Below are 11,609 nucleotides of genomic sequence, written 5' to 3'. Positions count from 1 at the left end.
GGAAGTGGTCCCTTCATCTTACCACAGGGAAGGAGCCACTCCAGCAAGCGTGACTGCCACCACCCCAGGAGGGGGATGGAGAAAGACCCTCTCCTCAGCCACGATTCTCTGGGGCTCCGTGTCAAGTGATAACAAGGTCCCTGGTCTCTTTCCCATGTGAGAGCTGGACTGCCCTCACTTTCAAAGGTCACCAGAGGTGGTTTGGGAGCTGGTGAAATGCCAGAGAGCTTTGCTTTGAGGTGGCTGTGGTTGGTACAAACCAACTCTATCTTGGTTGGGCCGAAGTTTTCTACCCTCCTGGCAGCTGACTGTTTCCATAAATGGTGAAGGCTACTGGCTGAATGTCTCCTAGATGGACTTCTCTGTAGAGCCCAGGGAGTGAGTGTCCCCTTACATTTTGCACTGTGGGTTTTTTACTCACCTTGCCCTAGCCCTAACCTGCCTCCTGTGTGAACCACGAAGGCCCCAGGCAGCAAACCCACTGATGGCCCACTAGGGGGCCTTGAGGGGCAGAGATTGGGTGGGGGGTGGCGCTGCTGCAGGGGGAGGAGGACTGCATTTCTTTATTTCCTCCCCAGATCCCAAAAGAGCAAGGCGCTGACAAGAGAGTGGTCTCAGGGGCTTTGAAGATAGGAAATTGTGAATTTGGGGTTTTCTTTGAAAAGAAAATGCCTTTAACTTTGCTCCTTGGTGCCCTGCCTGATTGCCTGTTAGCAGCTCTGTTCTCTCTTTTATTCTTCTCCAGCAGGGCTCCTTAATTTGGTGGCACCAAATGTTGGATGGGCTTCTGGAAGTCTGTGAACACCCTGAGAGGGCATGTAAGAGTGTGGGCTTATGTGTCTATGTGCATTTTAATGGGGATGCGCCTGTAGCTTTGATTAGATTCTCAGAGAGGCCAGTGGGCCCAAAGGTGTTGAAAAATGCTAATCATTTGTCTATTGGAACAAAAAACTGTTCTGAGGAAGTTTGCCTGGGGAGTTCCTTATTTAAGGATGGAGCTTTTAATCAAAGGGTGGATGAATGGAAATGAAGGACAGGAGCTGGGGGACTTGTGAAAGCCATCTGTGCTCTGTCCTTAGACCTCAGGAGAACTTCCACTGTGAGGCCTTTTAGAGTGCTTATAACATTCACTTCTACTAAGTATTTCTTATTTTTACCCTTTGTCTCTTTGCTACTAAAACAAAACAGAAGAGAACAAAACAAAACATTAGAAATCAATGAACCTTAAGATAATGAGAAAGCAAGTCATAGACTGAGAAATATTTGCAAAAGATATTTCTGATAAAGGACAGTGATCCAAAATATACAAAGAACTCAAATACACAAAGTTCAACAATCAGAAAGCAAATATGGGCAAAAGACCCACACAGGCACCTCAGCAAGGAAGATGTACAAATGGCAAGTAAGCATATGACAAGATGCTCCACAGCAGATGTCATTAGGGAACTGCAAATTAAAATGATGAACTGCACTACTGCGTATACCTAGTAGAATGGCCAAAATCCAGAACATTGACCACAGCATATACTGGTGAGGATGTGGAGCAACAGGAACTCTCATTCATTGCTAGTGGGAATGCAAAATGGTACAGCCATTTTGGAAGACAGTTTGGTGACTTCTTAGAAAACTAAACATACTCTTAACCGTATGATTCAGCAATTGTACTCCTTGGTATTTACCCAAATAGTTCAAAATTGTGTCCACCCAAAAGCATGCACACAAATGTTTATAGCAGTTTTATTAATAATTGCCAAAACTTAGAAGCAACCAAAATGTCCTTCATTAGGTGAATGAATACATGGGTACACTCAGACAATGGAATATTATTCAGTGCTAAAAAGAAATGAGCTAGCAAGCCATAAAAACATGTAAAGGAATCTTAAATGTATATTACTAACTGAACAAAGCCATCTGAAAAAGTTACATACTGTGTGATTCCAACTGAATGACAGTCTGTAAAAGGCCAAACTATGGAGAGAGTAAAAGAATGGGTGGTTGCCAGGGTTTGGGGTAAGAGAAGGATGAACAGGCAGAGCATGAGATTTCTAGGGTAGTGAAACTACTCTCTATGGTACTTTAATGGTGGATGCATGCCATTCTACATTTGTCAAAACCCATAGAATCTGCAACCCCAAGAATGAACCCTAATATAAACTATGGACTCTGGGTGATAATGATGTGTCAATGTAGGTTTATTGATTAAAACAACAGTGAGGAAGACTGTGCTTGTGTAGAGACAAGGGAAAACATGAGAACTCTGTACTTTCTGCTCAATTTGGCAGTGAACTTAAAACTGCTCTAAAAAACAATCTATTAAAAAAACAACCAAGCTGGGCACTATGGCTCACACCTGTGATCTCAGTACTTTGGCAAGCCAAAGCAGATGGATTGCTTGAGCCCAGCAGTTCAAGACCAGCCTGGGCAACATGGTGAAACCCCATCTCTAAAAAAAAAATTAGCTGGGTGTGGTGGTGCACACCTGTAGTTCCAGCTACCTAGGAGGCTGAGGTGGGAGCATCACCTGAGCCTGGGAGATGGAAATGGAGGCTGCAGGGAGCCATGACTGTGCCACTGTACTCCAGCCTAGGCAACAGATTGCGACTCTATCTCAAAAAAAAAAAAAAAAAAAAAAAAAAAAAAAAAAAAAAAAAAAAAAAAAAATCAACCAACCAAAAAAAAAAATCAAAACCAAAAAACATTAACTTTTTGAGGTTGCATGTTTTCTTTTGGAATGCATGGAATAGGATGGGTGGGGTGGAAAACAGAGGTGCTGTGATGTTCCTAGGTGGGTGAGGCCAAGGAGGCTCTGGTGACCACTGGAAGCCGGCAAGCAGGCTGGCTCTCTGCAGCAGAGGAAAGGAAGACAAGAAAGGGGAAATTGGCCCAGGGCAGAACTGTGTACCCAGAGGTTGCAAAGAAAGAAAAGGACCCCCAAAATAACATCAAAGTATCTTCCACCAGTCCAGTGCTTTCTTCATGCCAGGTGTTCTGTTATGCACCCTACAGGCATTATTTATTTAATGCCCACAACAACCCCATGGGATAGGCAGGCCTGATATGGTATAATAATGGGCACTGACCAAGCAGAATGGAGGCAGCTGGAGCAGGGTCCTGGAGGTTGCTCTCCTGCCAGGTGCTGACCTTTTTAGTTGCTAGATTGTCAGGAGGTCAGGGTAATCCTAGGGAGAGGCCAAGATGGAGAAATGAGGAGACCACTGGGGTGGGGATGGGGGTGGGGGAGGCTTGACCAGGTTTTCTCGAACTTTAGTGTGCATCGGAATCACCTGAAACATAGATTATGGATGATGAGGAGGCTTGAATCCACTCTCCCTGACTCTGAAGACCCAGCTGTTTCCCTCAGTTTCCAGTCTGCTGGCACCCTCAGGGTGCGTAGAGGTCTGGGCCAGGGCTGGAGGTGAAGCTAGCAGCAGGTTGCAAGCTCTGCCCACTCCTGCTGGGGCTCACCTTCTCTCTGCTGGCCTAGGGAATGCTCCTGAGATTCCTGAGTGGCTTGGCGCTGGCTTCCTTGGCCCCCTCCCTCCCAAGTAGCAGCTGTGAAGTTGACGAATTACGCTAAACTGTGATGCCTCCTCGGGAGCCTGTTCCAGGACGTGCTGTGATGGCTTCCCAAGAAGGCGACAGGCACGTGGTCTGCAAACGAGCCCGCTTGCTCCTTCGCTCAGCACAGCAGCTGCTCAGAGGCAGCGTGGGCTCTGAAAGGCCCGCCAGGGGAGCCTATTAAGAGCCACAACACTGTGAAAAGAACAGCAGAAACGCTCCATTAAATCTGGTGGGGGGCCTGCTTAACAATGGGACCTGCCCCAGGAGTCATCACTCCATTCAACCCTGTCTCAGTCTCCAGCCTGGCTCTCCTCTCTCTGCCCCTGCAGTCTCTTCCCAAAAGGGCTTCGGGCTTGAGAAACTCAAGTTCCTGGCTGGAGCTGGTAAAACTGTGGCTAAAAGTGTGTAGCAAGGGCCCAAGCAGGCAGCAAATCCAATGGTAATGTTCTCTACACTGCCTGGGATGGGAATGAGCATGCTATTTGGTGTAGGGCATGATGTTGATGAGGATGCTGACAGCAAGGATCTGGGCACAGGGACCTCTGCTCTGGACCTGCCTGCTCTGACCCCCTTCCAGCCATAGTCCTCCCCAAAGGGCACTAAATCCTTAAGGCCTGGAGGATACACCCACCCAAGGACAGTGACCCTCTTTCTACACCATACTTCAGGTACCTGAGAACCTGCAATTCCCTGCCAAATGGCTCCACACCTGCTGCTGAGTCTGTGTAAGCTTCCTCCCAGCACTTCCTTTAAAGAATGGATTGTCCCACTGGGTTGTGGACAGAGCTTGGACATGTGGGCTGGGTGTCTGCATGTGTGTGAGGGCCCTCAAGGGCAAGACAGAGCCCAGTGTGGGAAGAGGTGGGGGCAGCCTGGGGGTGGGAAGTCATCTTTCCCCATAGCTCCATTTGCCAGTGTGAGCTCCCAGGAGCCTGGGAATTCTAAATTTAAACTTCCCAGGCTTATGAAGGTATATTTGTCAAGGTACGAGGGTAGAGCATATTTTTGTTAACAGTTTGTTAACTTGATTTATAATTTTAGCCATCGTGCTCCTGGGTAAGTGTTTGGGGTGGGCCCAAGTGCAGGTGGTAGCGAGAGCAGGCTCTATTTATCATCTAAGTGTCTCAAGGAGGCCAGGCCAAGGGCCATGCTTTCAGACTGGCAAGCCAAGTGCTCAGTGAGGAGGCAAACACTGCGTGATTCTCCAGGCCCTGCAGAAAAGGCTCATTTGTCTTCTGGAATCTTCTGCTCTGGGAAGAGAATGATAAAGATGAGGGTGCTGATGAGCTGGCAGGAGCCCTGTAAAGATGCACTTGGGTAAGCTGTGGTCTTGTGAGGAAAGGGCCCTCTTCCAGGTACATCCTCCTTGACCTTTGACCATGACCTCACCAGCTTGTGGGAGGAGAGACAGATTTGCTACTCTTGCCTTCGTATGCTGGTGCTTTTGAGATCGCATCTCTTCTTCTTCCTACTGTTTATCTCTATGTGTCCCCTACTCCCATCCCATCACAGATACATCATGAAGTAGTGCAATAACTCTTAGGACGGAACAGACCACCATGGGAGGAAGCCCCTTCCTTGAGGGTCCCCTACCCTAATAAAGACCTCTCTATTGGATGTGGCAGTGTTTGCCCGTGAGCAGTGCTACTGGAGGGCTTGTTTGGGAAGGGACTTGGAAAGGAGAGTCACCTTTGTGATTTCCAAGTGGCCTGGCTGCTACTGGCAGGAATGGGAGGAGAGGAAGAGAGTAGAAGACCCTTCTTACATTTATCAGAAACCAAAAATTTATTTGAAAGACTTTGCAGGATCTCCTTCATCTATGGGTCTGTCACCTACCTATCAGTCAGTCAACCTATCTATCTAATCTCTCACCCTTCCTCCATCTGTCTATCATCTATGTTTGTTGGTTTCTTTTTTCCAAACTTGAGTTTCTAACATACTGACCACGGGCCTCTGTTTTCTAGGGTTACCTCATTTAATCTTTATGAGAACCCTGTGAAGGATTACCCTTATTCCATAAACAGGGAAACAGACTTTCAGAGGGGAAACAACCAGCCTGAGGCCACATAGGTCAGAAATGTCAGAGTTGGGGCCTAAGTCCATGTCATCTGACATTGAGTTTTTTGCTGCTTGCACTGAGGGAAGATTATCTCTAGGCGAATTCTTTCTTTTCTTTTCCTTTCTTTCTTTCTTTCTTTCTTTCTTTCTTTCTTTCTTTCTTTCTTTCTTTCTTTCTTTTTCTCTCTCTCTCTCTCTTTCTCTCTCTCTCTCTCTCTCTCTCTCTCTCTTTCTCTCTCTCTCTCTCTCTCTCTCTCTTTCTTCTCTCTCTTTCTTTCTTTCATCTGGAAGAGAAATGCTGCCTTGAGTGCTTATCTCTCTCCAGCCGGTTCCCCCAGGGTCTTGGTTTCGGCTCTAGCTCCGAGGGGCCTGATGGGCATCAGCACTGACCTTTCTGTGTGGCTGCAGGCTTGGCCCATCTGCTCACCAGAGCGCCTTGCCACTAGCATGCCGTCTGGGTGTGCCTGACAGTCAGACTGTGCGGGCCGGCTTTGACAAAGTGACAGAAGCTGTAAAAACAGCTGTTTGATATTCCCTGCTGCTTTTTAAAACAAAACAACCACAAAGAGGTTGAATGAAATGCAGAAAATACCCTTGTTTCATGCGTATAAGGATATTTTTACTTACAGAACATTTATTTTCTCCTTTGCTTTCTCTATTCCCTGTTTATCTACCCAATCATTTGCTTCCCTTCCTCCTTGCCTCCTTTCTACTTCATCCTCCTTCCTTCCTTTCTTCTTTCCAATTAAAAAAGTCTTCCTGCCTCTGTTTCTGTCTTTTTTTTCATCTAAATTTTCTTCTCTTGAAATAACTATTAGCTATTTCTCCTTGTTTCCCATTTTCACATCATCCACGCCTTTGTATATTAATTTGGGTCTAGCTTTGGGTCCATACCATCCCAAATGTGTAGTATGATGAACTCCAGTATTAGTTATATGACAGCCCGGTGTCTTCAATTAAACCAAGGTGTGGACAGGAAACTCCCAAACAAAATAAAATAATCCCTCCCTGCCAAACCATCATTTAATTTAGATAACTAAAAGTATGCATAAAAGAACAGGACATCTGGCAGTAACTGGCAGCCCCAGTGGCCACCTCCATCACCTCCAGCTACAGGAACTTGGAGAGTTGTTGTCATTTTTAGCTTTAACTTTGAAATTGTGACTGAGCTCTGCACTGTGGTTTCATCCAGGTTCAAAAGCACGCTTCTGTTGAACCTGTTCCTTGCACAAACTCCCTCCTTACAGTGAGAAGAGCTCCAGGTTTCAAGGTATACACAGATAGAAATAGGTCTATGCATTCAACTTAGTCATTCATTAGATGCAGTTTGACCAAGCTTAACGTAGATGAACTTTTACATCCTGTAGTCATTCTTGGCCCTTAAGATCACTAGATTCTGGGCCTTTACTCCTATGCACGTTATCTGCACTTTCCAGAGCCCTTTTAGGTTCTCTTGAACCTGAAAATCCTTTGCTCCATGGCCTACTTAAATTCCATTAATGCTGTGTCCCCTACCTTCTACCTCCCTTTCAATCCCCTTTTCCTCTACTGTATCCAGACAAAGCTATTTCTTTCAACTGCCCTCAAATGCCCTTTATAGTTTGTTCCCCGTAGTTCTTCATCCCTTGTTCTAGTTATTTTCCCTCCTAAACTGATAAGACGTTTCCTGTCTCCTCCCCCTTCTCACTTCCTACTTTCTTATTCTCCATCAAGACCCTCGTGGCTTATCTCGGACTCGGCATTGTGGAGCTGCTGGTCCATTTCCACACGCAGAAGATGACGTTGGGTCTGCAGCTGGAGACAGCTATGATTGCTGTCAGATCTGTGGCCAAATACAGGGTTTCTACTTCATCCTCCCTGAACTGGATCTACAAATATATCATTCACAGAATAGAAAATCTTTGAGCCTCCCTCTAATCCCCACATGGACCTAATCCTCGCACGGAGGAGAAAAGGTGATGGGTACAGGCAGGTAGAGTCTATAAGAGAGCTCAGGAAGGGCTGAATTACGCATTTACAAACATTTCTCCAACCTCGCCAATCCGATAGGTCATTTCTTCTCCTTTGGGGAGAACCAGAGGCAGTGGAGAGAGAATGGAGAGAGTTTTACTGTTCTTTCCCAGGTAATGAAGTGGCATGTCCCTTTCACCATGGAAACATAAGATGTAGGGTATGGCCCCCTAATATTTGACTTTTGCACAGGAAATAGAAAGGGGCTGTCACAAATCCCAAGGGGTTGGGATTTTTGGTGACCTCCTTAATATTTTTACTACAGTCCAGGGAAGGGTAGAAATTGAGGCCCCTCAAGCCCATCTCCTAGCTCTTTCCCTTGCTGACTTCAGCTCTCACCCATCCATCCTTTAAGGTCTTTACCCACTTGTCCAAGCTCTGTTTGTACAAGTGGGTATGAGGGGTGCACGTATTTGTGGCACTGACCACCCTTGGGAATATGGACCTGCAGAAGTGGCTTGTGAAGGGCAGGGAATTCCAGTGTCCCAAGTACCCAGAGTGTCATCTACAAGGGAGGTCATAGGCTCCTGGAGGGCATGTCTCTTCACCTGTGGACTCGTCACCCTTGAGGAGGGGATAAGAGAGAAGAGGGGTGGACCACAGAGGTCTCTAAACTGTGGAGCCAAGGGCAGAGGCCCTGGTTACCCAGGTCCAGGGTGGTACTGTATATACACCCTATAGATTTACCCTATACCCATTAATGGGTTTTGTTGACTTCCTGTTCCTGGAGATGTTCCTATTAGAAGATGCCAAGGGCAAAAGCGCAAGCCCAAGTGGAACTGCAGACCTGGGACCTTCTCTTTAGTTTTAACACCTTTCTGATTCCAGCCAAGAATGTGTCGTGATTCCAAAACACACTCAACAATGATGTGTTAGGTCTATTCTGGTTTCTGCATTGATTCACAATGAATAAAAATTAAGTTGGTACTAAATTTTATGGACTCATTTTTCAAAAATTCCTCCTTTTTGAGCATTAACTAGATAGTGCCTGTGGAAGCTGAAGGCAATTTTAATTAGCATATTATCACAGCAAAGAGGAACCCTGATAATTGCTCGGCAACCTCAAGCTGCAGCCTTCTCTCACCAGGCAACACACCTCCAAGTACTTGTCTCTGTACACCCTACCCATCCTTTAGAACTCCCAAGACTCATTTTTATTACAAAGTCATCTCCAGTCACAGTACCCCTATCTTTTGCTTGTCTAAACTTCTAGATATGTGCCAACAGGACATTCCCACCCTTACCTCATCCCAGGTTGCTTATATTAGTAATGACCTTCCGTGCCTATGCTTTGTCTTCTTACTAGGTTCTCCTGGTAAGTAACTGGGAGGTAGGGATAACATCTCAAGGAGGTTCTTCCTAATAACCAGGTGACTTTCCTTATATTCTAATGAGTTCCTAAGTAGAAATGAAAGAGAGAAGTGAGAGAATAAAAGCACTAAGTAGTAATTACTCACATAGCTCACGTGCTGTAGAGGAAGAGAGAGCTGTTTTGTAGGGTGATGGGTTTCAAGCGTTACTGGTCCTCAGACTCAACTGAGAAATGTGTACAAAATGCAGATACCTGGCCCTCCTGCCTCAGAGACTCCCAGTAATTCTGATGCAGATCAAGATTTGAAAACAACTTCCCAGGGGCATGACTTGCAAAACCAACCCTACTGACAGGAAATATCACATGCATTTTAAAAATACTGCTTTTTTTTTTTTTTTTTTAAGAATAAGAAGTTTCCTAATGAATATTGAAAAAGTACAAATAGAATAAGTTCTCTTTGCACACACACATATAAAACTGATACTAACAAATATACTTGTCAAATGCAAAATTGGCTACGTCATTTGTGCTGGTAGGCTTAATTCACTTATGATTAATCCTAGGTTTATTTTCAGCTCTGACCAGTTTGCATTTGACCTTCTTACCTGTCCTCATGCTCTCTGTTGTTTCTGTAGTTTTACTCATTAACTGTTGGATTTGATAGCCCTAAGGCGGACTCCCAGGTCAGGCTTGCTCACTGACTTGCCTAGCACACAGTCCTGCCTTCCGCCCACTGCCTGAGTGCTTGTCTTGACATGTAAGAACATTCTTTCACTCCATTGCTTTAATCAGGGTTTAAGACACAGAAGAAATGTTTCAAATTGTCGTATTCTTTCCGCTTATTTAAAATCCAAAGTATAAAGTAAACAAATAAATGTATAGTTTATTTCATCTCTCAAATGACTCAAAATATCCTCAGACTTCAGACACACAGTTAGAAAACCATCCTTTGAAGTTGAAAAATGAGAACAAGGTTAGAATACACATAACTAACCCACTGTGAATTTGTAAATGTATTTTCAGTGAGTTTAGATTAATTTGCAAATCTCCTTAAGAAACAAAGATGTCTCCCACGTCTTTCCAAATTAAAATGTGATGTGAAGAAAAGTGGTATAATTAATTGTAACATGTTTGAGGTGATGTTGTCAAACAGAAGGTTGGGTACTGTCTTGAGTCCAGATAAAAAGGAACACCAATAAACATTTGCCAGCACATGCACCTGCGATTTCCATCTAGTTCGTCGGTATATTCTTAGAACAGAGAAGGGGTATGTTCAAACAGAACATATGTTCCAGAACAAGACAACATTTCTAATGGGAATACTCTCAGTTTCAGTTCTATACTTGGCTTCCTAACCTGGCCTGATGGGCTTTCATTCACTTATATTTTGTCTCAGATTTCTTGTTTCTTACTATTTTTTTTGTGTGTGGCACTTTTGTGATTATTCTGATGAACTGTTGCTTTAAACTTCTATTCTAAGACTGGCTATTGAAACCGGTTTCACTTTCCACTAAGACCTTCAACTCCTTTTGCCCTGGTTCCACACTTGCCACTAGGGAGCTGCTGGCCTAGCCACAAAGAGGGGGCTCCTGGCAGTGTTTCAGGAAGAAGGCAGGGTGGGCAGTTTTACCTTCACTTCCAGAAATGCAGACCTCTTGAGAGCTGAATGTGTTCTTGCATCCTCAAAGCCGTACCAGGAGAAGAGCCATATTCGGAGGCGGGTGTTGGGCGTACCCAGCCTGGGCAGCCACTTCCTGAGCCTCTCTCCAGTCACCAGGCAGTAAGTGGTTTACAGACACTGAGGGACGGGTATGTCTAATTAGAAGACAAGAAGCTAAGGGTACACTGCCAGCCAGACAATAAAGTGGTAGCAAGCATTTCAGTAATGATAACTAACAATGATTTTTTGTTAATTATGTTAATGATTCATTATTTAAGAATATCTAGGCGTTATTTTATGCATTTTTACATCTAGAATTTTATTTCTCAAAACAACCCTATGAGGTAGGCATAATATTATCATCATTACAGAGATAAGGAAACTGAAGCAAAGAGTAGTTAAGCAACCTTTCCAAGGCCACACAGCTAGTAAGCAGCAGAACTTGGATTCCAACCCTGTCTGGTTCCATGGTACAGATGTTTTGACCAGTGTGTTATACTATCTTCTGTGTATTACAGGGTAGGGAACACTGACATTCAGAGTGGTAACAAGGTCTGGGATCAATTAACCTGGACTCTGGGCTTAGAGTATTATGACCCATGCCAGGCCCCAACAAGTGCTGGGCTCGTGTTGCTGAAACGCTTCTTGCCCTGGTTAGGATGAGTCCTGGAACCAACTAGGCCCCAGGCCACATAAAGAGGATGGATCTGGGAAAGACGTCAGCTGATAGCCTCTTCATTCCCTCATTCATTTCTACTTTGTACAAAACCGCTGCTCTTTATAGATGTGTTGTTTAATTGACTGATTGAAACTAGAATTCAAAATCACCCAAGGACAGTGCCAACATTTCTTCAAAGGAGGGGCTTACAGATGACAACTGGTTGAAAAAAGAGGAGGCACGCTAGGGGACTGGTCTTGTAGCTACTTTGTACAGTCCACTGTGGTTTTGTTTTAAACAGTATGTTTATTTGGGGTAGCTTGGGAGCTGATGGAGATTTAGGAGGAATA

At 44.8% G+C, this 11,609-nt stretch overlaps 1 long non-coding RNA gene across 1 annotated transcript; it reads right to left on the bottom strand.

Moving 5' to 3' along the window:
• Window positions 1–2,712: 2,712 nt before the first annotated feature.
• Window positions 2,713–10,714, bottom strand: LOC115899159. The gene is made up of 3 exons (XR_004058848.1): window positions 10,572–10,714; window positions 3,285–3,753; window positions 2,713–3,179 (listed from the first exon to the last, which is right to left on the bottom strand). It is a non-coding gene; the product is annotated as an uncharacterized LOC115899159 (long non-coding RNA).
• Between the last annotated feature and the right edge of the window lie 895 nt (window positions 10,715–11,609).

The sequence above is a fragment of the Rhinopithecus roxellana genome, chromosome 8, assembly GCF_007565055.1.
Source record: "Rhinopithecus roxellana isolate Shanxi Qingling chromosome 8, ASM756505v1, whole genome shotgun sequence".
NCBI classification, from domain to species: Eukaryota; Metazoa; Chordata; class Mammalia; order Primates; family Cercopithecidae; genus Rhinopithecus; species Rhinopithecus roxellana.
This window is presented reverse-complemented; position numbering and strand designations above follow the sequence as displayed.